Raw genomic sequence first — 24,166 nt, forward strand, 5'->3', positions numbered from 1 at the left:
ATAACATCTTAAAGAGTGTTATGTAACTTTATATTTAAGTGTTTATTAAAAGAATTTACTAAAGTGTTATAAACAATAAGTAGTAAACCATAAACCCTATACACTAAACCCTAAACACTATGCATTTTATATCATTTTAAAAAGTGTTTATTAAAAGGATATACTAAAGTGTTATAAACCTTAAACTGTAAACCCTAAACCCTAAATCCCAAACCATAAACCCCAAACCGTAAACCCTAAAAATTAATTTTTTATAACATTTAAAAAATCATTCTCCAACTTTTATTTAAGTTTTATTAAAAGAATTTACTTAATTATTATCAACGCTAAACCCTGATCCCCAAATTTTGAACCGTATAGGCTAATGCTTAAAGCCTAAAGCCTAAACCATAAAAGCATTTACTAATGTCTTATAAACCCTAAACCCAAAAAGCATTTACAAAGGTATTATAAACCCTAAATCCCAAAACCTAAACCCTAAAAACCTATATCCTAAGAGATTTATAGCATTTTACAAAAAAGTTTGTAACTTTTACTTAAGAGTTTCTTAAAATCATTTTCTAAAGCGCTGTAAACCCTAAACCCTAAACCCAAACACTTAAACCTAAGGAATTTATAACATTTTTTTTTTATAAATTTGATTTAAGTATATTAAGACCATGTATTAAAGCGTTATAAACCGTACACCCTAAACCCTAAACCCCAAACCCTAAACCATAAACCATAAACCACAAACCCTAAGCATTTTATAAAATTTTAAAAACTATTTCTTAACTTTTATTTAAGCGTTTCATAAAAGAATTTATTAAATAATTATAAACCATAAACACTAAACCCTAAAACCCACAGCCCAAACCCTAAACCCTAAGAATTTTATAACATTTTAAACCCCCAACCGTAAACCCTAAACCCTAAACCCTAAGCATTTTGTAGCATTTTAATGAGCATTTTGTAACTTTTTTTAAGTGTTTTCTAAAAGAATTCACTACAGTGTTATAAACCCTAAGCATTTTATTACATTTTAACAAACGATTTGAAACTTTTTAAAACCCTAAACCCTAAACCCTAAGAATTCTATAATATTTTAATAAGTGTTTTGTAATATTGTTTTAAGTGTTTATTAAAACCATTTACGCAACTGTTATAAAATCTAAACCCTAAACCCCAAAACCTCAATGCTAAACCTAAAACCCTAATCCTTAAGTATTTTATAACATTTTAAAAAGTGTTTTGTAATTTTTTAACTGTTTATTAAAAGCACTTACTTAAGTGTTATAAACCCTAAACTCTAAATCTACACCATCAACCCTAAACCCCAAAACACCAAACCATAAACCCTAGGAATTTTAAAAACATTTTGAGAAGTGTTTTGTAACATTGATTTAACTATTTATTAAAAGAATGCACTAAAGTGTGTATAAAGTGTTATTAAAAAAAATTACTAAAGTGTTATAAAACCTAAACCCTAAACCCTAAACACTAAAACCTAAGGATTTATAAAATTTTAAAAATGTTCCGTAACTCTTATTTAAGTGATTATGAAAACCATTTACTAAAGTTTTATAAACCCTAAACCCTAATGCTAAACCCTAAACCCTAAGCTCTAAAACCTAACCATTTTATAAAATTTTAGAAGTATTGCTTAACATTTATTTAAGATTTTATTAAAATAATTTATTAAAGCATTATAAATCATAAAAACTAAACCCTAAGAATTTTATAACATTTTAAACCCACAAGCATTTTGTAACTTTTGTTTTAGTGTTTATAAAAGAATTTACTAAATTTTTATAAACCCTAAACCCTAAGTATTTTATTACATTTTAACACACATTTTGTAGCTTTTTAAAACCCTAAACCCTAAACACTAAACCCTAAGCATTTTATAACATTTTAATAAGCCTTTTGTAACATTTTTAAGGGTTTATTAAAACCATTTACTAAGTGTTGTAAACCCTAAAACCTAAAATTATAAAAAAATTTAACAAGCATTTTGTAACTTTTATTAAATTTTTATTGAAAGCATTAACTAAATTGTCCCTAAACCCTAAACCCTAAGAATTTTATAACATTTTAACAGGTGTTTTGTGACCTTTTGTTTAAGATTTTATGAAAAGAATTTACTAAATTGTTATGAACTCTAAACCCTAATCCATAAAACCTAAACATTTTATAAATTCTTAAACCCTAAACCTTAAACCCCAAACCCTATATTCTATACACTAAACCCTAAAGCTTAAGCATTTCATAAAAATCTAAAAAGTGATTTGTAATTTTTTTTAAGTTTTTATTAAAGGCATTTATTGAGGTGTTACAAATCGTAAGCCCTAAACACTAAGCATTTTATAACATTTTAAAGAGCGTTTTGTAACCTTTTTTTAAGTGTTATTAAAAGAATTTACTAAAGTCTTAGAAACCCTAAACCCTATGCATTTTATAGCATTTTATACCCTAAAACCTAAGCATTTAATGACATTTTAACAAGATTTATGTAAAAATAAATTATGTGTTTATTAAAATAATTTACTAAAATATTATCAACCCTAAACCCTACACTCTAATCCCTCAGTATTTTATAACATTTTAACAAGAGTTCCACTACTTTTTTTAAATGCTTATTAAGAGAATTTACAAAGTGTTATAAACCCTCAACCCTAAACCCTAAGTATTTTTTACCATTTTAATGTATAAACTCTAAACCCTAAGTATTCTATAACATTTTAACAAGTGTTTCGTAACTTCTTTTTAAGTTCCTTTTAAAAGAATTAACTAAAGTGGTATAAATCCCAAACCCTAAACCCTAAAACCTAACCCTAAACATTACACATTTTATAGCATTTTCAAAAATGTTTTGCAACTTTTTTTAAGTGTTTATCTAAAGCATTTACTAAAGTATTTTAAACCCTAAACCCTAAGTATTTTATAACACTTTAACAAGCGGTTTGTAAATTTTATTTAAGTGTTTATTAAAAGCATTTACTAAAGTGTTATAAACCTCTAAACCCTAAACCCTAAACATCAAACCCACGACACTAAACCCTAAACATTAATCATTTTATAACCTTTTAAAAAGTGTTTTGTAACTTTTATGTAAGTGTTTATTAAAATAATTTAATAAATTGTTATAAAACCTAAACCCTAAAACCTAAACCCTAAACCCTAAATGTATTTTATAACGTTTTAAAGAGTATTTACTAAAGTTTATGAACCCTAAAGTGTAAAACCACAAACCCTAAGTATTTTATAACATTTTAAAATTTGTCTGTAACTTTTATTGAAGTCTTTATTAAAAGAATTTAATAAAGTATTATAAACCCTAAATAATATGCCCTAAATCCTGAACCATAAACGCTAAGAATTTTATAACATTTTTAAAATCATTTTGTAATCCTTATTTAAGTGTTTATTAAAAGGATTTTCTAATGTTTTATAAACCATAAAGCATAAACCCTAACCATTCTACAACATTTTAAAAAGGGTTTTGTAACTTTTATTTAGGTGTTTATTAAAATCATTTACTAACACATTTTAAACCCTAGACACTAAACCCTAAGAATTTCGTAACATTTTAACAAGAGTTTTGTAACTTTTTTTAAGTTTTTATTAAAATCATTTAATAAAGTCTTATAAACCTAAACCCTAAACTCTAAACCCTAATCATTTTATAAAATTTGAAGACCTAAAGCATAAACCCTAAACACTAAACCATAAGCATTTTATAACATTTTAAAAAGAGTTTTGTAACTTGTTTTCAAGTGTTTATTAAATGCATTTACAATAGTTTTTTAAACCATAGACCCTAAACCCTAAACCCTAAACCCTAAATTCCAAAAAATAAGCATTTTATCACATTTTAAATAAGCATTTTGTAAGTTTCTTTAAGAGTTTATTAAAAGAATTTTCTCAAGTCTTATGAACACTAAATCCTATGTATTATATAAGTTTTGAAACACTAAACCTTAAGCATTTAGTGAAATTTTAACAAGATTTTTGTAACCTTTTTTTAAGTTTTTATAAAAAGAATTTACTAAATTTTTATAAATACTAAACCCTAAATTCTAAACCCTAATCATTTTATAACATTTTAAACCCCAAACATGAGACCATAAACTCTAAATGCTAAGTATTTTATAACATTTTAACAAGTGTTTTGTTACCTTTTTTAAATTGTTTATTAAAAGAATTTACTGATGATTTATAAACCCTAAACCCTAAGAATTTTATAACATTTTAAAGCCTAAACCCTAAACATTAAGCATTTTATAACATTTTAACAAGCATTTTGTAAATTTTTTTAAGTTCCTATTAGAAGTATTTACTAAAGTGTTATAAATCCCAAATACTAAACATTAAACCATAAACAAAAGCATTTTATAACATTTTAAAATATGTTTTGTAACTTTTTAAAGTGTTTATCAAAATAATTTGCTAAAGTGTTATAAACCCTAAATGCTAAACGCTAAACCCTAAAACGCTAAACCTAAAACCCAAACTCCAAACCCCAAAACCTAAACCCTAAGTATTTTATAATCTTCTAAAAAATTATTTGTATCTTTTATTTAAGTGTTTTTAAAGAATTTAATAAGGTGTTATAAAACCTAAACCCTAAACCCTAAAGCTTAAACCCTAAACCCGAAATCCTAAACCATAAAAGCTAAACATTTTATAACATTTTAAAAAGCATTTTGTAACCTTTTTTTTAAGTGCTCATTAAAAGCACCTACTAATGTGTTATAAACACTAAACCGTAAACCATAAAACCCAAACCCTAAATCATAAACCCTAAATCGTCAACCCTAAATCGCAAACCCTAAAAATTTTATAACATTCTAAAAGGTGTTTTGTAACTTTTATTTAATTGTTTATTAAAAGAATTTACTAAAGCGTTATAAACTCTAAACCCTAAACTCAAACCCTAAACACCAAACCCTAAACCCTATACAATTAGCATTTTATAACATCTTAAGTCCTAAACCCTAAACCCTAAGCATTTTATAACATTTTAATAAGCGTTTTGTAACTTTTTTAAAGTTCCTATTAAAATAATTTACTAATGTGTTATAAAACCTAAACCCTTAACCCAAAAACCTAAGAATTTTATAACATTTTAAAGAACGTTTTGTAACTTTTATTTAAGTGATTATCAAAACAGTTTACTAAAGTTTTATAAACCCTAAACCCTAAACGTAAACCCTAAACCCTAAGCTCTAAACACTAACCATTTTAGAAGAATTTAGAAATAGTTTTCAACTTTTATTTAAGTTTTTATTAAAATAATTTATTAACGCATTATAAACCATAAACACTAAACACTAAACTCCACACCCCAAACCCTAAACCCTAAGAATTTTATAACATTTTAAACCCACAAAAATTTTGTAACTTTTGTTTCAGTGTTTATTAAAAGAATTTACTAAAGTTTTATAAACCCTAAACCCTAAGTATTTTATTACATTTTAACACGCGTTTTGTAGCTTTTCAAAACCCTAAACACTAAACCCTAAGAATTGTATAACATTTTAATAAGCCTTTTGTAACTTTTTTAAGGGTTTATTAAAACATTTAATAAAGTTTTGTAAACGCTAAAACCTAAGAATTATATAACATTTTAACAAGCATTTGTAACTTTTATTAAAGTTTTATTGAAAGCATTAAGTAGATTTTCCCGAAACCCTAAACCCTAAGAATTTTATAACATTTTAACAAGTGCTTTGTGACCTTTTGTTTATGTTTTTATGAAAATCATACTAAATTGTTATGAACAATAAACCCTGATCCATAAACCCTAATCATTTTATAAATTTTTAAACCCTAAACCTCAAACCCTATACTCTATACACTAAACCTCAAAGACTAAGCATTTCATAACAATCTAAAAAGTGTTTTGTAACTTTTTTTAAGTGTTAATTAAAGGCATTTATTGAAGTGTTATAAATCCTAAGCCCTAAACACTAAGCTTTTTATAACACTTTAAAGAGCGTTTTGTAACTTTTTTTAAGTGCTTATTAAAAGAATTTACTAAAGTCTTACGAACCCTAAACCCTATGCATTTTATAACATTTTATACCCTAACCCTATGCATTTAATGACATTTTAACAAGATATATGTACATTTTTTTATGTGTTTATTAAAAGAATTTACTAAAATGTTATCAACCCTAAACTCTACACTCTAATCACTTAGTATTTTATAACATTTTAACAAGCATTTTGCGACTTTTTTCAAGTGTTTATTAAAAGAATTTACAGAGTGTTATAAACCATAAACCCTAAGTATTCTATAACATTTTAACAAGTGTTTTGTAACTTTTTTTTTAAGTTCCTTTTAAAAGAATTAACTAAAGTGGTATAAATTCCAAACCCTAAACTCTAAAACCTAACCCTAAACATTACACATTTTATAAAAATTTTAAAAATATTTTGCGACTTTTTTAAAGTGTTTATCTAAAGCATTTACTAAAGTATTTTAAACCCTAAACCCTAAGTATTTTATAACACTTTAACAAGCGGTTCGTAAATTTTATTTAAGTGTTTATTAAAAGCATTTACTAAAGTGTTTGAAACCTCTAAACCCTAAACCCTAAATGCTAAACCCTAAACTTCAAACCCACAACACTAAATCCTAAACATTTAGCATTTTATAACCTTTTAAAAAGTGTTCTGTAACTTTTATGTAAGTGTTTATCAAAAGAATTTAATAAAGTGTTATAAAACCTAAACCCTAAAACCTAAACGCTAAACCCTATAACCTGAGCCCTAAATCCTAAAGAGTGTTTTGTAACCTTTATCTATGTGTTTATTAAAACCATTTGCTAAAGTGTTATAAACCCTAAACTGTAAAACCATAAACCCTAAGTATTTTATAACATGTTAAAATTTGTTAGTAACTTTTATTGAAGTGTTTATTAAAAGAATTTACTAAAGTATTATAAACCCTAAATAATATGCCCTAAACCTTGACCATAAATCCTAAGAATTTTATAACATTTTTAAAAGTGTATTCTAATTTCTATTTAAGTGTTTATTAAAAGGATTTTCTAATGTTTTATAAACCATAAAACATAAACCCTAACCATTCTACAACATTTTAAAAAGGGTTTTGTAACTTTTATTTAAGTTTTTATTAAAATCATTTACTAATGCATTTTAAACCCTAGACCCTAAACCCTAAAAATTTCATAACATTTCAACAAGAGTTTTGTAACTTTTTTAAGTTTTTATTAAAATCATTTAATAAAGTCTTATAAACCCTAAACCCTAAACTCTAAACCCTAATCATTTTATACAATTTGATGACCTAAACTCTAAACCCTAAACGCTAAACCACGACCATTTTATAACATTTTAAAAAGAGTTTTGTAACTTGTTTTCAAGTGTTTATTAAAAGCATTTACAATAGTGTTTTAAACCATAGACCCTAAACCCTAAACCCTAAACGCCAAAAACTAAGCATTTTATCACATTTTAAAAAGTATTTTGTAAGTTTTTTTAAGCGTTTATTAAAACAATTTTCTCAATTCTTATGAACACTAAATCCAATGTATTTTATAAGTTTTTAAACCCTAAACCCAAGCATTTAGTGAAATTATAACAAGATTTTTGTAAGTTTTTTTTAAGTTTTTATAAAAAGAATTTGCTAAATTGTTATAAATACTAAGCCTTAAATCCTAAACCCTAAGCATTTTATAACATTTTAAACCCCGAACATGAAACCCTAAACTCTAAACCCTAAGTGTTGTATAACATTTTACCATGTGTTTTGTTACCTTTTTTAATTTTTTATTAAAAGAATTAACTGATGATTTATAAGCCCTAAAACCTAAGCATTTTATAACATTTTAAAGCCTAAACCCTAATACTAAGCATTTTATAACATTTTAACAAGCGTTTTGTAACTATAAACACTTAACATTTACTAAGGTGTTATCAACCCTAAACCCTAAACCATTAGCATTTTACAACATTTTAAAAAGCATTTTCTAACTTTTGTTTAAGTGTTTATAAAAATAGTTTACTAAAGCCTTATAAACCCTAAGCCCCAAATCCTAAATGCTAACCCTAGACTTGAAGCATTTTATAACATTTTAAAAGGAGTGTTGTAAGTTTTATTTAAGTGTTTATTAAAATAATTTATTAAAGCGTTATAAACCATAAACTCTAAACCCTAAACACTACACACAAAAACCATAAATCCTAAACCCTAAACCCTACACACCAAAACCCTAAATCCTAAACAATAAACCCTAAACCCTAAGAATTTTATAAAATTTCAAAAAGCGTTTTTTAATTTTTATTTAATGTTTTATAAACCCTAAACCGAAAACCCCAAACCCGAAACCCTAAGCCCTAAACCCTAAGCATTTTATAACAATTTAAAAAGAGTTTTGTAACTTTAATTTAAGTGTTTATTAAAATAATTTACTAAAGTGTTATCAACCGTGAACCCTAAACCATAAACCCTAAACCCCAAACCCTAAAACCTAAATCCCAAATCCTAAGCTTTTTATAACATTTTAAAAAGTGTTTTGTAACTTTTATTTTAGCGTATATTAAAATAATTTACTAAATTGTCGCAAACATTAAACCCTAAAACCAAAAACCTAAACCCTAAACCACTAAAACCTAAGCCCTAAATCCTAATGATTTTATAAAATTTTAAAAAGCGTTTTGTAAACCACAAACCCTAAACCCAAAACCCAAAACCCTAAACTCTAAACCCTAAGCCCCAAAACCCAAACCCTAAACCTTAAACCATAAACTCTGAGCATTTTAGAATATTTTAAAAAGTGTTTTGTAACTTTTATTTAAGTGTTTACTAAAGGAATTTACTAAAGCGTTATATGCCCTAAACCCTAAGAATTTTACAACATCTTAAAAAGTATTTTGTAACTTTTATTTAAGTGTCTATTTAGCATAGTTCCTAAAGTGTTATAAACCTTAAACCCTAAACCTAAAACCCTAAACATTGAATCCCCAAAACCTAAACCCTAAACCGTAAGAGATTTATAACATTTTATAAATCATTTTGTAACTTTTACTTAACCGTTTATTAAAAGGATTTACTAAAGTGTTATAAACCCTAAACTCTAAACCCCAAACCCTAATCCCCAAGCATTTTCTAACATTCTAAACCCCAAACCTAAACACTAATTATTTTATAAAATTTTAACAAGTGTTTTGTAACTTTTTTTAAGTGTTTATTAAAATCATTTACTAAAGTTATAAAAACTAAACCCTAAGCATCTTTCTACATTTTAACAAGCATTTTGTAACTCTTTAAAACCCGAAGCCCTAAGCATTTCATAACATTTTAATAAGAGTTTTGTAACTTTTTTTAATTGTTTACTAAAATGTTATAAACCCTTAACCCTAAACAAAAAACCCTAAACCATAAACCCGAAAACCTATACTCTAAACCCTGAACCATAAGCAATTTATAACATTTTGAACCATGAACCCTAAGCCCTAAACCCTAAACCCTAAGAATTTTATAAAATTTTAAAAAGTGTTTTGTAACTTTTATTTAAGTGTTTATTAAAAGAATTTAATAAAGTGTTTAAACCCTAAAACCTAAACCCAAAACCCTAAACCCTAAACCTTAAGCATTTTATAACATTTTGAAAAGAGTTTTGTAACTTTTATTTAAGTGTTTCTTAAGAGAATTTACCAAAGTGTTATAAACCCTAAACACTAAGCATATTATAACATTTTAAAAATAGTTTTTTAAAATTGATTTAAGCATTTATAAAAAGAGTTTAGTAAAGTTTTATCAAATTAAAAACCTGAACCCTACACCCTAAACACTCAACCCCAAACTATAAACCCTAAACCTAAACCCTAAGTATTTTATAACGTTTTAAAAATCATTGTGTAACCTTTATTTGAGTGTTTATTAAAATAATTTACTAAACCATAAACCATAAACCCTAAACACTGAACCCAAAACATCAAACCCTAAACCCTAAAACGTAAAGCCTTATAAAACCTAAACCCTAAATAATAAACCACAAAACCTAAACCCTAAATCATAAACCATAAACCTTAAACCCTAAATCCTAAACAATAAACCCTAAACTCCAAACCCTAAACCCTAAACCCTAAACACTAAAGCCTAAGAATTTTATAAAATTTTAAAAAGTGTTTTGTAATTTTTATTTAAGTGTTTATCAAAAGCATTTAATAAAGTCTTATAAATCCTAAACCATAAACTCTAAACCGCAAACCCTAAACACTAAACTCTAGACTTGAAACCCTAAACCCTAAACTCTAAACTCTAAACCCTATACTCTAAACCCTAAACCCTAAACCCTAAACCCTAAACCTTAAGAATTTATAACATTTTAAAGGTCATTTTGTAGCTTTTATTTAAGTGTTCTAAACCCTAAACCCTAAACTGTCAACCTGAAACCCTAAACCATAAACCCTAATACCTAAACCTTAAGAATTTTATAACATTTTAAAAACATTTTTGTAATTTTATTTACGTGTTTATTTAGAGCATTTACTAAAGTGTTATAATCTCGAAACTCTAAACTTTAAGCCCTAAACCCTATGCATTTTATAACATTTTATACCCTAACCCTATGCATTTAATGACATTTTAACAAGATATATGTACATTTTTTTATGTGTTTATTAAAAGAATTTACTAAAATGTTATCAACCCTAAACTCTACACTCTAATCACTTAGTATTTTATAACATTTTAACAAGCATTTTGGGACTTTTTTCAAGTGTTTATTAAAAGAATTTACAGAGTGTTATAAACCATAAACCCTAAGTATTCTATAACATTTTAACAAGTGTTTTGTAACTTTTTTTTAAGTTCCTTTTAAAAGAATTAACTAAAGTGGTATAAATTCCAAACCCTAAACTCTAAAACCTAACCCTAAACATTACACATTTTATAAAAATTTAAAAATATTTTGCGACTTTTTTAAAGTGTTTATCTAAAGCATTTACTAAAGTATTTTAAACCCTAAACCCTAAGTATTTTATAACACTTTAACAAGCGGTTTGTAAATTTTATTTAAGTGTTTATTAAAAGCATTTACTAAAGTGTTCGAAACCTCTAAACCCTAAACCCTAAATGCTAAACCCTAAACTTCAAACCCACAACACTAAATCCTAAACATTTAGCATTTTATAACCTTTTAAAAAGTGTTCTGTAACTTTTATGTAAGTGTTTATCAAAAGAACTTAATAAAGTGTTATAAAACCTAAACCCTAAAACCTAAACGCTAAACCCTATAACCTGAGCCCTAAATCCTAAAGAGTGTTTTGTAACCTTTATCTATGTGTTTATTAAAACCATTTGCTAAAGTGTTATAAACCCTAAACTGTAAAACCATAAACCCTAAGTATTTTATAACATGTTAAAATTTTTAGTAACTTTTATTGAAGTGTTTATTAAAAGAATTTACTAAAGTATTATAAACCCTAAATAATATGCCCTAAACCTTGACCCATAAACCCTAAGAATTTTATAACATTTTTAAAAGTGTATTCTAATTTCTATTTAAGTGTTTATTAAAAGGATTTTCTAATGTTTTATAAACCATAAAACATAAACCCTAACCATTCTACAACATTTTAAAAAGGGTTTTGTAACTTTTATTTAAGTGTTTATTAAAATCATTTACTAATGCATTTTAAACCCTAGACGCTAAACCCTAACAATTTCATAACATTTCAACAAGAGTTTTGTAACTTTTTAAAGTTTTTATTAAAATCATTTAATAAAGTCTTATAAACCCTAAACCCTAAACTCTAAACCCTAATCATTTTATATAATTTGAAGACCTAAACTCTAAACCCTAAACGCTAAACCCCGAGCATTTTATAACATTTTAAAAAGAGTTTTGTAACTTGTTTTCAAGTTTTTATTAAAAGCATTTACAATAGTGATTTAAACCATAGACCCTAAACCCTAAACCCTAAACGCCAAAAACTAAGCATTTTATCACATTTTAAAAAGCATTTTGTAAGTTTTTTTAAGCGTTTATTAAAAGAATTTTCTCAATTCTTATGAACACTAAATCCAATGTATTTTATAAGTTTTTAAACCCTAAACCCAAGCATTTAGTGAAATTATAACAAGATTTTTGTAAGTTTTTTTTACAAGTTGAGCAGTTTAGATACCAACATAGGCATGGATCTAATAGGTTCCCTCAAGGTTCTCTTGTTAGACGAATCATATTTTCCATCTTGCCTTAACTCAACCTATGAAATTTCCCTAGAGAAACAAGGAGACTAAATATTAATAGGTCAATTTATTCATGGAAAGGTTTGATTGAATTAATATTTTCTTATATAATAATGTAGTGATTGATTCGTGTTCATTTGTTTGAAATGTTATATTTTAAAATGGTTAAATATATTTATTTTTAAATATCTGTTATGATAATTTGCATTAACAATTTAAAAAGATCCTCCTTGCTTCAAGATCATAATCTCTACTAATAGGGTCAACCACTTGAAGGTGGAAACTTAAATTCCCCAAAAACTTTGCATTGTTGATATGGGCTCTTTTACATATCAACATGGAGAGATGATATAATATGTTAAATGGATAAAGATGTTATTGGATATTTTTTTTAAACATATTAATTTATCAACGTTAATGAAAATAAATTATGATAAAATTTTGCAGTAATCACATTATTATTGGTGTCGTAGTAAGATTTATTAAAAATAGTTATTATATTGATTTAATATGTTAAATGATTAATGGTGTTAATGTATATTTTTGAAAAACACATTAATGTATTAACGTTAATGGAAATAAATTATGATAAAATTGTGCATTAATGACATTATTATTGATAGGGTAGTAATATTTATTAAAATATAGTTACTAATTATGTTTTTTTTTAATCTTAAAATGTTATGTGATAAAAAAATTATGTTTTGTTTCCAATGTTGGAATTAACTTATTAACCTTTAAATGGAAAACGCAAATAAAATTGAAAAAGAAAAAAGAAAAAATACAAATCTCATTATAATTAAAACTCAATATAATAAATAAACATTAAAATATCATACATTAAAAATATAAGGCTTAATTAAATCTATATAAAATACACACATTCAAGTTAATAATAAAATTCATGGCTAATACAAATCAACATAAGAAAGACAAGCATTCATTGACAAAACATTCTGTAAACATGCTTAATAAATTTCAAATAAGAAAAGATACAATATACAATTTCAAATGCAATGGAATATAAAATTTAAACACATAGATTCACAAACATTGAGAAAGTTACCAACACATACAAATATTTGACAAAAATAGATTCTCACATGTATATGCAATTTCAAACAACACCTAGAATACAGAATATCAGCAAATGAAATAGCAAATACCACTTTCCAGCAAGGAAAGTCAGCAGGGGTATGAAATAGGTGAGGATGGAATGCTGCTTTATAAAAAAAGGTTGTTTGTACCTAACGACAACAGTCTTAAAAATCTTATTTTGGACGAATTTCATACCAGTCACTACGCAGGTCATCCCGGATACCAGAAAATGCTTACTGCGCTTCGAAGGGAATACTATTGGCTTGGAATGAAAAAGCATGTGGCTGAATATTTAGCGCGGTGTTTGGAATGTCAGCAGATCAAGGCAGAGCACCTGCATCCGGCAAGGTTATTGCAACCCTTGCCCATTCCAGAATGGAAATGGGAGATCATATCCATGGATTTCATAACTGGACTGCCTAGGACAAAGAGGAGCAATGACTCTATTATGATGGTAGTAGACAATTTGAGTAAGGCAGCACACTTTATACCAGTGCAATCTACCTACAGAGCGGTGCAGATTGCACACATTTTTATGCAGAACGTGTTCAAACTGCATGGGCTTCCGAAGACGATAATATCAGACCGAGATGTAAAATTTACATCCGCCTTTTGGAAAGCATTGTTTGCAGAACTAGGTACACAGCTGAATTTCAGTACAACTTACCATCCCCAGACTCATGGACAGACGGAACGAGTAAATCAGATTGTAGAGGATATGTTAAGAGCATGTGTAATGAAAAAACCGACACAATGGGAAGATTATTTACATTTGGTGGAATTCGCATACAACAATGGATACCACACATCAATACAAATGTCTCCATTTGAATTCTTGTACGGACGGAAATGTCGTACGCCCTCAAGCTGGAGTGGCCCGGAGGACAAACCAAGGTTGGGCCCAGAAATGCTCAAGGAGATGGAAGACATGGTAAAAAGGTTGCGGACTAACATAAAGGCTGCTCAAGATCGGCAAAAGAATTTTGCAGACCGGAAAAGAAGGTTCAAAGAGTATCAGGTTGGCGACCATGTTTATGTAAGAATACAAGCCAGGAAAAGTACCCTGCAATGGAGCGGTTGCGCTAAACTTGCACCCCACTATTTTGGACCTTTTCAGGTCTTGGCAAGGGTTGGGCCTGTAGCCTACCAGCTTGCCCTGCCAAGCCACATTAGAATCCACAATGTCTTCCATGTTTCCATGCTTAAAAAGTACATTTATGAAACTAAGCATGTGATCAAATGGCAAGATATACGGGTCGAACCGGAAGGAGAGGTCCTGGTCGAGCCGCTGAGCATTCTCGACCGGAGACAAGTACAGCTGCAGAAGTGAGTTATTACCCAAATTAAAGTGCAGTGGTAGCACTATGGGCCTGATGAGGCCACTTGGGAAGATGAAGAGCTTTTTAAGAAAGCTTATCCGGAGCTGTTCGGGGACACTAGACATCGGGACGATGTCCAATCTCAGGAGGGGGAGATGTGATGACCCCGGGAAAATGTAAATATTTAAATTTCACTATTGTAAAAGACTGAATTAAAAATGACATTGCAAGACTATTTTATTATTATTTTTTTTTTTAAAGATCTTATGAGTATTTCTTTTATTTTACAAATGCATTAAAATGTTTAATAAAGAATACTCATGATGGTGTTGGCAACTCCTGGGAAGGAGTTGGCAAGAAAAGTCGGTTATTGGAACTGACTTTAACCACCCTCCCTAACTGGAAAAGTTCCCAGGGAAAAAGGGAGGGGGGATGGCAAAAATCTGCGCTGTAGAGACAGGCAGAGAAAAAAAGCGAAAAGAAGACTAAGTCTGGTAAGGACCAGATAGTCGAGCACAAAGGTGCAGCCTTGCTGAGGATAGTGATCCGACAAGAGAAAGCTTGGGGGGAGACTTTGGTCCCGAAGGACGCGTCTCATGGATGGGTGGTTAAATGGATCTGCACAGATTCTGCGGATGATTTACTGAGGCATTAAAGGGCTAGGAGCGACCAGGTAAGTGAACTGGAACCCTTGACCTCCGCAAAATATTTGCAAGTTATCTGTAATTGTTTACAGGTATCTGTAAGCTGTCTGCAAGTTATCTGAATTAACTGTTTATTGAAAAGGTCGCAAACGATACCTTATAATACTGTAAGGGACGGGTTGCATACATAGAAACCGAATCAGGAACTGTGTTCCTTGTATCCGGACAAGGAGCCAGGATTAGAGACGGCGCGGGATAGGGACTCGAACTGTAAGTTTACAGTCTCCCTATCAACTCCGCAGATACAAAACAAAATATTAAAACTATAGAACTGTTTTCAACTGTAATTTATTTGTCGGGCTGTATACCTGAGTAATCTGGAAGAGGGTCTTCGCCAGGGCGAAGGGAAGTTATAGACATAAACATAGTGGGATAGACTATAAGTATAATAGCCAGCTTAGTGTGTGAAAAGGTAAGATAACCTCAGAGATTGTAACGGACTCTTGCTACAAGAACAGTCATGGAAGGAGTATGGCAGCCTGTAGCCATAAGTGGTGAAACCCCAAAGGGTCGATGAACTGGAATGTAGAGAAAAATGTAACCCTTAGAGTTGTATGAATGCGCGCGGCACAGAACCTTGTCGCTACAATAATGTAAACAATTACCAAACATAAGTCGTGAACATCTGCAAGGCAATTATGGAATGAAATTGAACTATAATTGAAATATTATTCGAAGGAAATCTCGGAATCAAACCAAGCAAACCTCAGCTATTAACCAGGAATCATAATCCTTAAAGAAAACAGAACATATCGAATAACAAAACATTGAGGAACAATTCTGGCCTGTGACTTGCCAGACGATAGTTTACCTATGAATATAAAATAAGGAAAGGTCGGGAATACGACCGAGGCAGTTGTCTTATCAGATGAGCAATCATAAATTAATTGTACTAACTGTAATGAGAGCCTTAATAATGAAGACATGTATATATATAAACCTGAAACGTTACAAAACATCAAGGGTCAAGCAATATGTTTACCGAGCCGCAAGTGAACTGCCAAATCTTGCAGTACCTGGGTCGATATTGTCCATAATCTTTCCTCAAAAAAAATTAATACCCAATGCGGTAACAAAACAGAGATTCACAGTTAATAAGCCATGGCCGCGAGTCTATAACAACTGTTCATGAGAAATAAAAACTGGGTCCAACCCAGACAACAGTAACCACTAACATTATGCTAGGAACCGGTTCTAAATACACATTTAATGTAACAGTCCAGTTTACAGATAATTAAACATACATTTACAGTCGTGCAATCTAGAAATTTTTCCAATGCAGAACCTCTGGGAACCTTAGGGTTCCACCGGAACCCATATCCTGTAATCGGGAGAAGTAAACATTGAGCGGACAGTGGCGAGCCCCAGTGCCATCTGCGACCAACCATGAGAAAATAAGGTCGGCCACGGCTATACTAGAGGGAAAGAACTATTAACCCAGATCTGCATAACATGCAAAGGATGGAGGGGAATACCTAAAGAATGGCCGAGTCACTCTAGTTTCGGAGTGAGACCCTGTTTCTCCTGGGCCGAACTCGGGGACAAGCCCAGCTGCAACCATAAACAATGCCGCCGTAAGAAATCATTAACACGAAAGGAATAACTGAATTAACATTAACCAAAACCCAACATAAGAAGAAGGTGTTGAGACTGTAGCCTTACCCCCGGAGCTCTTTAGCGAAGGATATATAACCTGCAGAGTGGACGCTCGGCGAACCAGTGCTCGCTCGGCAAAGAAGGAGTTCGCTCGGCGGAGGGGAGACTGAACCAAACCCTGGCAACGGCGTAATGGAGCCGAGGAAGTCAGGACGCCGAGCTTTACCCAGCTTCGAATGATCGAGAAGGGGATGACATTAAGAGGCCATCTTCGAGATTGGAGCCAGAGGGATTCTCCACCCTTGGATGCATACCAAAGCATCCGAACCATTGAATTGAGCGGTAAAATTTAGGTGGTAACCCTTGACACCAAAGCACACCCTCCCATCACATGATCAGGCCGACGATATTAAATGCCATGACCAAATGTTCACAGCTGAGAGTGCCAGCACAGCAACAGAGCAGGGCGGCCTCGGTTGCTATTTTCGGTGACGGAAATATGCAAGGCGCCAAACCAAATGTAAGCCCGGAGGCCATACACGGTGGCCGGAATAGGAATTATCATAAACAATATATCATTCGCAGAATCATATTCATTTGATGACAATTGCAAACCATGGCAAACAGTGGTAAATGTAAAATTATATTAGCGAATGGTAAGTGTAAGTCATTGATATTAAATTTTTTTTTTTATGTGTCTGGGTATGTGACAAATTGGTATCAAAGCAGAGGTACCCATACTGTGACCTCTGGGACGATCCTAAACATGTTAAAATTGGGAAGGTAATCACAGTATTGATTTTTTTTATTTTTTTTTCAGTAACTAAATTGTGCAAGGTAACTCACAGTGTCAAATATTCCCCTGATTTTAGACCAGGCAAAAAAGGAGAAAGAAGAGCAACAGAAGACACTAGATAGTAACAGTTAGTATGCAGAGAGCTAGCAGCGCTCCGCACAGGTCCACAGCAGATCAGGGACCTGCAACAAATCCTAGAGACAACCCAGAGTTGTGGGTATAGCTTGGTGAGGAGACACGTAGCACAAACCTGGCCATATTAGAAACAGTCCAGGAACTGAAAAATGAGATGGCTCGGTTGCGGGAGGATAATGCACGATTGGCGATGGAGCAAGAAAGAATTTTAAAAAGTTTGTCTGAAAAATAGAACCCGCCACTAGCCAATCCCAGCACAGAACAACAGAGAATGATGGAGGAGCAACGTTACCAAGCAAAACCTGAAAAATTGGAAGAGGGAGAGGATCAATCCGATAATGCATCCGAACAGCAGTCCTCAAAACGTCAAAGGGTGGAATTACAGGGAGAATTTCAGAAAATTAAACCCCCACACTACGATGGGGAACAAGAGGAAGCGGCTGAAGCATGGTTAATTAACATGAACAAATATTTCCAGCTATATGAATATGACCATAACCTGAAGGCACGATTGGCTATCTTTCAGTTGCAAGGAAAAGCAACCCTGTGGTGGGAGGAGGTTAAAATCGTTAAAGGGGTAAGCGAACGAACCATAACATGGGAAAATTTTCAGAAATATTTTAAAGAAAGATATTTGACAGAGCGCTTTTATGATGAAAAGGCAAAGGAATTCCACGATCTGTGATTGGGACAGTAGACTATGGATGAGTTTATTAATCATTTTACCTCCTTGCTTCGTTATGTGCCCTACCTTAAGGAAGAAAAAACCAAGGTGCAAAGATTTGTTAGTAGTTTACCCATGTATATGAGAGAAAGGATTGAATTTGACAATCCTAGAACAATGGATGAAGCTATTCGCAAGGCCAGAATCTGTTATCAACAGAACAAATAGAAAGGGGACGTTTCCAGCAGGAAATGGAGTGAGAAAAAGAGTAGTAAAATTGTTGGAAACAGTAAAGGAGGCCGAGGCGGTGGAATTAAAGGAAGCAGTAAAGGGCAGAACAGTAGAACAACACCGAGAGGTTCGTTCAGATCCAAGACAATCGGTGAAACCAGAATGGGCGAACAATCTGCCAAGCTGGACAGCGAAGGAATAACCAGACCCCCAGTGCAGTGTTGGGGTTGTGGCGGACCGCACTACGTCAAAAACTGTCCGCAACGGAAGGGAACTGACCAGATATCCCAGATTCATGAGGCATCAACCGTCGGCGATGTGGGTCGAAGCGTGCCGAGGATTAATGCAGCTCTGGATGACGGTGAGGCAGAGTACCAGCCCACCATGGTAGAATTTGAAGGTAAAATTTTAGACCTTTCTATCACTGTTCTAATTGATCCAGGAGCTACTTTAAGTTATATTATCCCAAAGATAGTTGAATAGTGTAAATTACAGCCTGAAAAATTCAGGAACCCTTGGCTGGTACAGCTAGCTACGGGGGCTAAAAGACGAGTAATGGTGAAAATTAATAACTGCCCCTTAACAATAGCAGGACAACCAGTGGTAGCAGATCTGAATATGCTTCCACTTGGGTCATATGACTTTCTAATCAGGATGGATTGGCTAGAAAAGCATTGGGCATTAGTAAACTGCAAGACGAAAATCATTCGATACAAGGATGATTTTGGAAAGGAACAAGAGATGCAAGGGATTAAATGACCAGTGCAGGTCTGGCCAATCACTTCATCCCAGCTAGCGAAGTGCATCAGGAAAAGATGCCAGATATATGCCATTCAGGTGGGTTATGCAGAAACCAAGGATAAAACAACCATGCTGGACAACCTTCTGGTAATAAAAGAACTCGCAGATGTGTTTCCGGAAGAGATTCCTGGGCTACCCCCAAAAAGGGATATCGACTTCACCATTGAATTGCTACCAGGGGCAACACCAATTTCGCGGGCACCCTACAGAATGAGTGTACTCGAGTTGACCGAATTGAAAATGCAATTACAGGAATTGCTAGACAAAAATTATATCCGTCCTAGTGTGTCTCCATGGGGAGCTCCAGTGCTATTTGTCAGGAAGAAAGACGGAACCCTCCAAATGTGTATCGATTACCGACAGCTAAACAAGCTCACAATCAAAAACAAATATCCCTTACCTCGGATCGATGAGCTCTTTGATCAAGTCAAGGCGACGACAGTATTTTCTAAGATTGATTTGTGATTTGGTTACCATCAGATCAGAATTAGGGAAGAGGACATTGCTAAAACAGCTTTCAGAACCCGGTATGGACACTACGAATTTGTAGTGCTACCTTTCAGATTGACTAATGCACCCGCCACTTTCATGTGCTTAATGAACAGTGTGTTCCATTGATTTTTGGACAAATTTGTACTGATATTCATCGATGATATTTTGATTTATTCTCATTCCAAGGAGGAGCACGAGGAACATCTCAGATTGGTACTGCAAACTCTTCGTGAACACCAGCTGTATGCTAAACTCAGCAAGTGTGATTTATTCAAAGAGGAAATACAGTATTTAGGCCATGTAATCACAAAGGAAGGGATTGCAATGGACCCTGAAAAAATAAAGACCATAATGGAATGGCCCGTACCTAAGGATGTGGCAGACATTCGGTCTTTCATGGGATTAGCCGGTTATTATAGAAGATTTGTGGAAGGCTTCTCGAGGGTAGCATATCCTATTACTTCCTTGCAAAAGAAAGAAAGGACATTCAAATGGACTTAAGAATGTCAGCAAAGCTTTGAACAACTTAAGCGTTTTCTCACCTCTGCTCCCATCTTGAGTATAGCTGATCCTGATAAGGATTATGTGGTATGTACCGATGCAAGTCGAGAAGGCGTGGGCGGTGTGTTAATGCAAGAGGGAAAAGTGATCGCCTATGAGTCGAGAAAGTTGAAGGAACATGAGCAGAAGTATTCTGCCTACGACTTGGAATTGGCAACCGTCATACATGCACTTAAAATGTGGCGGCACTATCTTTGGGAAGGAAATTTCTGTTGTTGACAGACCATCACAGCTTGACAAACTATTTCAGTCAGCCCACCCTGAATGCAAGGCAAGCCTATTGGGCAGATTTCTTAAGCGGATTTGATTTCGACATTAAACATCTGAAAGGAAAGGAAAATCGCATGGCTGACGCACTGAGTCAAAAGGTGCAATGCTTATATGAAGTTATGTTAAGTAAATGGAAGAATTCCTTGCAAGAAATGATAAAAACAGCAGCAGACCAAGATGCAAAATATCAGCAAATGAAATAGCAAATACCACTTTCCAGCAAGGAAAGTCAACAGGGGTATGAAATAGGTGAGGATGGAATGCTTCTTTATAAAAAAAGTTTGTTTGTACCTAACGATAACAGTCTTAAAAATCTGATTTTGGATGAATTTCATACCAGTCACTACGCAGGTCATCCCGGATACCAGAAAATGCTTACTGTGCTTCGAAGGGAATACTATTGGCCTGGAATGAAAAAGCATTTGGCTGAATATTTAGCGCGGTGTTTGGAATGTCAGCAGATCAAGGCAAAGCACCTGCATCTGGTAGGGTTATTGCAACCCTTGCCCATTCCAGAATGGAAATGGGAGATCATATCCATGGATTTCATAACTGGACTGCCCAGGACAAAGAGGAGCAATGACTCTATTATGATGGTAGTAGACAAGTTGAGTAAGGCAGCACACTTTATACCAGTGCAATCTACCTACAGAGCGTTGCAGATTGCACACATTTTTATGCAGAATGTGTTCAAACTGCATGGGTTTCCGAAGACGATAATATCAGACCGAGATGTAAAATTTACATCCACCTTTTGGAAAGCATTGTTTGCAGAACTAGGTACACAGCTGAATTTCAGTACAGCTTACCATCCCCAGACTGATGGACAGACGGAACGAGTAAATCAGATTGTAGAGGATATGTTAAGAGCATGTGTAATGCAAAAACCGACACAATGGGAAGATTATTTAGATTTGGTGGAATTCGCATACAACAATGGATACCACACATCGATACAAATGTCTCCATTTGAAGTCTTGTACGGACGGAAATGTCGTACGCCCTCAAGCTGGAGTGGCCCAGAGGACAAACTAAGGTTGGGCCCATAAATGCTCAAGGAGATGGAAGACATGGTAAAAAGGGTGCGGACTAACATAAAGGCTGCTCAAGATCGGCAAAAGGATTTTGCAGACCGGAAAAGAAGGTTCAAAGAGTATCAGGTTGGCGACCATGTTTATGTAAGAATACAAGCCAGGAAAAGTACCCTGCAATGGAGCGGTTGCGCTAAACTTTCACCCCGCTATTTCGGACCTTTTCAGGTCTTGGCAAGGGTTGGGCCTGTAGCCTACCAGCTTGCCCTGACAAGCCACATTAGAATCCACAATGTCTTCCATGTTTCCATGCTTAAAAAGTACATTTATGACCGTAAGAGCCTTGCAAAACTATAGGAGTATCAAAAATCTAACTACTAAATCACTAAGTGTTTTTTTAAGTACAGGCAATTAGTTATTGGATTAAAACAATGAGGGAAATCATAAAGAAACACACACTGGGTTTACCAATAATATTTTGATCTATAAAACTATATATATTAATATATGTGTCTCTAAATTCACTAATTATAATGAATTTATTATTAGATATTTCTATATTTTGCAATATATATTCACCTACAAAATTGTTCCCCTTATTGAATATAAGGTTTAATCACCCTAACCACTATAATATTTGATGCAATATGTGCCCCTTAAGGAAAAACCATTATGAATATCAAAACACTAATATTACCCATACTCATACTCTTAGATAATTACAAACTCTTCCATAATGCATCCTCTAAACATTATTACTATTAAAAAACAAAGACACTTGATATTTCTTTAAGGACTAACTCTAAAATTAGATAAAACATAGTGCACTTGATCTTTAAAACACAATGAATTCTAGAAACTATGACCCCTACTACACATCACCATCATGACATTATAATTCTCGAAATTTTACAACACACATCAGTTTAATATCTAACACACTAAGTATAAAATTAAAATTGTAGCTTTTATGTACTTAAAGTGGCATAACATAGTGATAAAGTTCAAAGTGTAACTCCAAATTCGATCCCATAAGAAAGGACTATAATAAATATTTGTATTTTGGAGATCATATTTTAATTGTCGATATTGACCATAAAATCACTTTTCACTAGCCAACATCTGGTAATGGCTTTGATTATTAATATTGACCCAAAAGAACTTTTCATGAGTCAACATATGGTAATGCTCTTGAGGAGATGATACAATGATTTTGTATATTATGTAGATCTGTTTAGGTCTTAATGTTCGTGTTCGAAGTTCATTTAAACTATTGTTCATTCTATCAATTAATATTAATCAAGTATAAATATGTTTTTTTCCTATATTTAGTTATATGTATTTCTAAATTTCTAAATTTCTAAATTTTATATTTATGCATGGTTTTTTCCTATTTGCACTATTCAATGCAATTTGAATAATAAATATTCTTTATGCGGTTCCTATTTATTCATGTTTATATTATTGTGTTAAATATATGTATTGTTAAATTAAGCTTTTGATATCTCAATTTTTTTTTCTTATTTCTAATTTTTTCCTAACGAGAGAGAGTCATTTTACATGAATAGGGAGAGTCTCTAACATTAAACTCAATATTTTACAATGAATTTCTTAAATGATCATGACAGGAAAAATATACAACTAGGAAAAACACATTGGTGACATGTTGAATATGAACCGATATAAATCTGAAAATTTTAATAAGTCCATTTTGTTCCCCTCTTTATTAATTTGGCTAGACATGAAACAAAATTCACTATTTGGTCATCCAGAAATCTTTAAAAATGTTTCCTACCTCAACACATAAAAAAATTGTTTCCTCCCTCATTGTACAAAAAACCCTAATATTTATTGTATTAACCATGGTAAATCAATTACCATGTTCAAAAACAATTATGTCAAGATCACATTCATTCATTTGTAACTTTTACCATTTAACGTAGAACAAAAATGTTTAGTTTTGGGGTTTAGGGTTAAGGTTTTAGGGTTTAGGGTGTAGGGATGAACCACCCCACCTTAAGGGTGTATCTGCTGCTACATATTACACATAGCGCATTCGTTCCGTGGAGCCTCGAGGAGTTGTGAAGAAAAAGAAATAAAAGAAAAAATGTTTATGGAGAAGGGCGGAAAAAGAAATGTCGGGGTCTCTCATGTAGCACAATTGTCTCCCTCCTACATTCACATACCTTGTTGTGGTCTTCCCTTATTATAGATACTCATAAAACTCTTATGATTTATGGTTTAGTGATTAGGGTTTGGGGTT

At 32.1% G+C, this 24,166-nt stretch overlaps 1 protein-coding gene across 2 annotated transcripts in view; it reads right to left on the reverse strand.

The window, feature by feature from the left end:
- The window catches only part of LOC149178043 (uncharacterized), a 121,580-nt gene that overhangs the window by 14,951 nt on the left and 82,463 nt on the right, over positions 1-24,166 (reverse strand). Inside the window, exon 2 of one of the 2 annotated variants that reach the window (XR_016258162.1) lies at positions 16,788-16,877. The exons of the other annotated variant lie outside the window; for it this stretch is intronic. The gene's annotated coding sequence lies outside the window, so the exon portion shown is untranslated. Of the gene's footprint in view, positions 1-16,787; positions 16,878-24,166 lie in introns of those variants that run through there. 2 annotated transcript variants of the gene reach the window in all.

Source organism: Pinus tabuliformis, chromosome 4_1 (assembly GCF_031772625.1).
Source record: "Pinus tabuliformis cultivar Carrire ecotype Pingquan chromosome 4_1, CPIR1, whole genome shotgun sequence".
Taxonomy (NCBI): Eukaryota; Viridiplantae; Streptophyta; class Pinopsida; order Pinales; family Pinaceae; genus Pinus; species Pinus tabuliformis.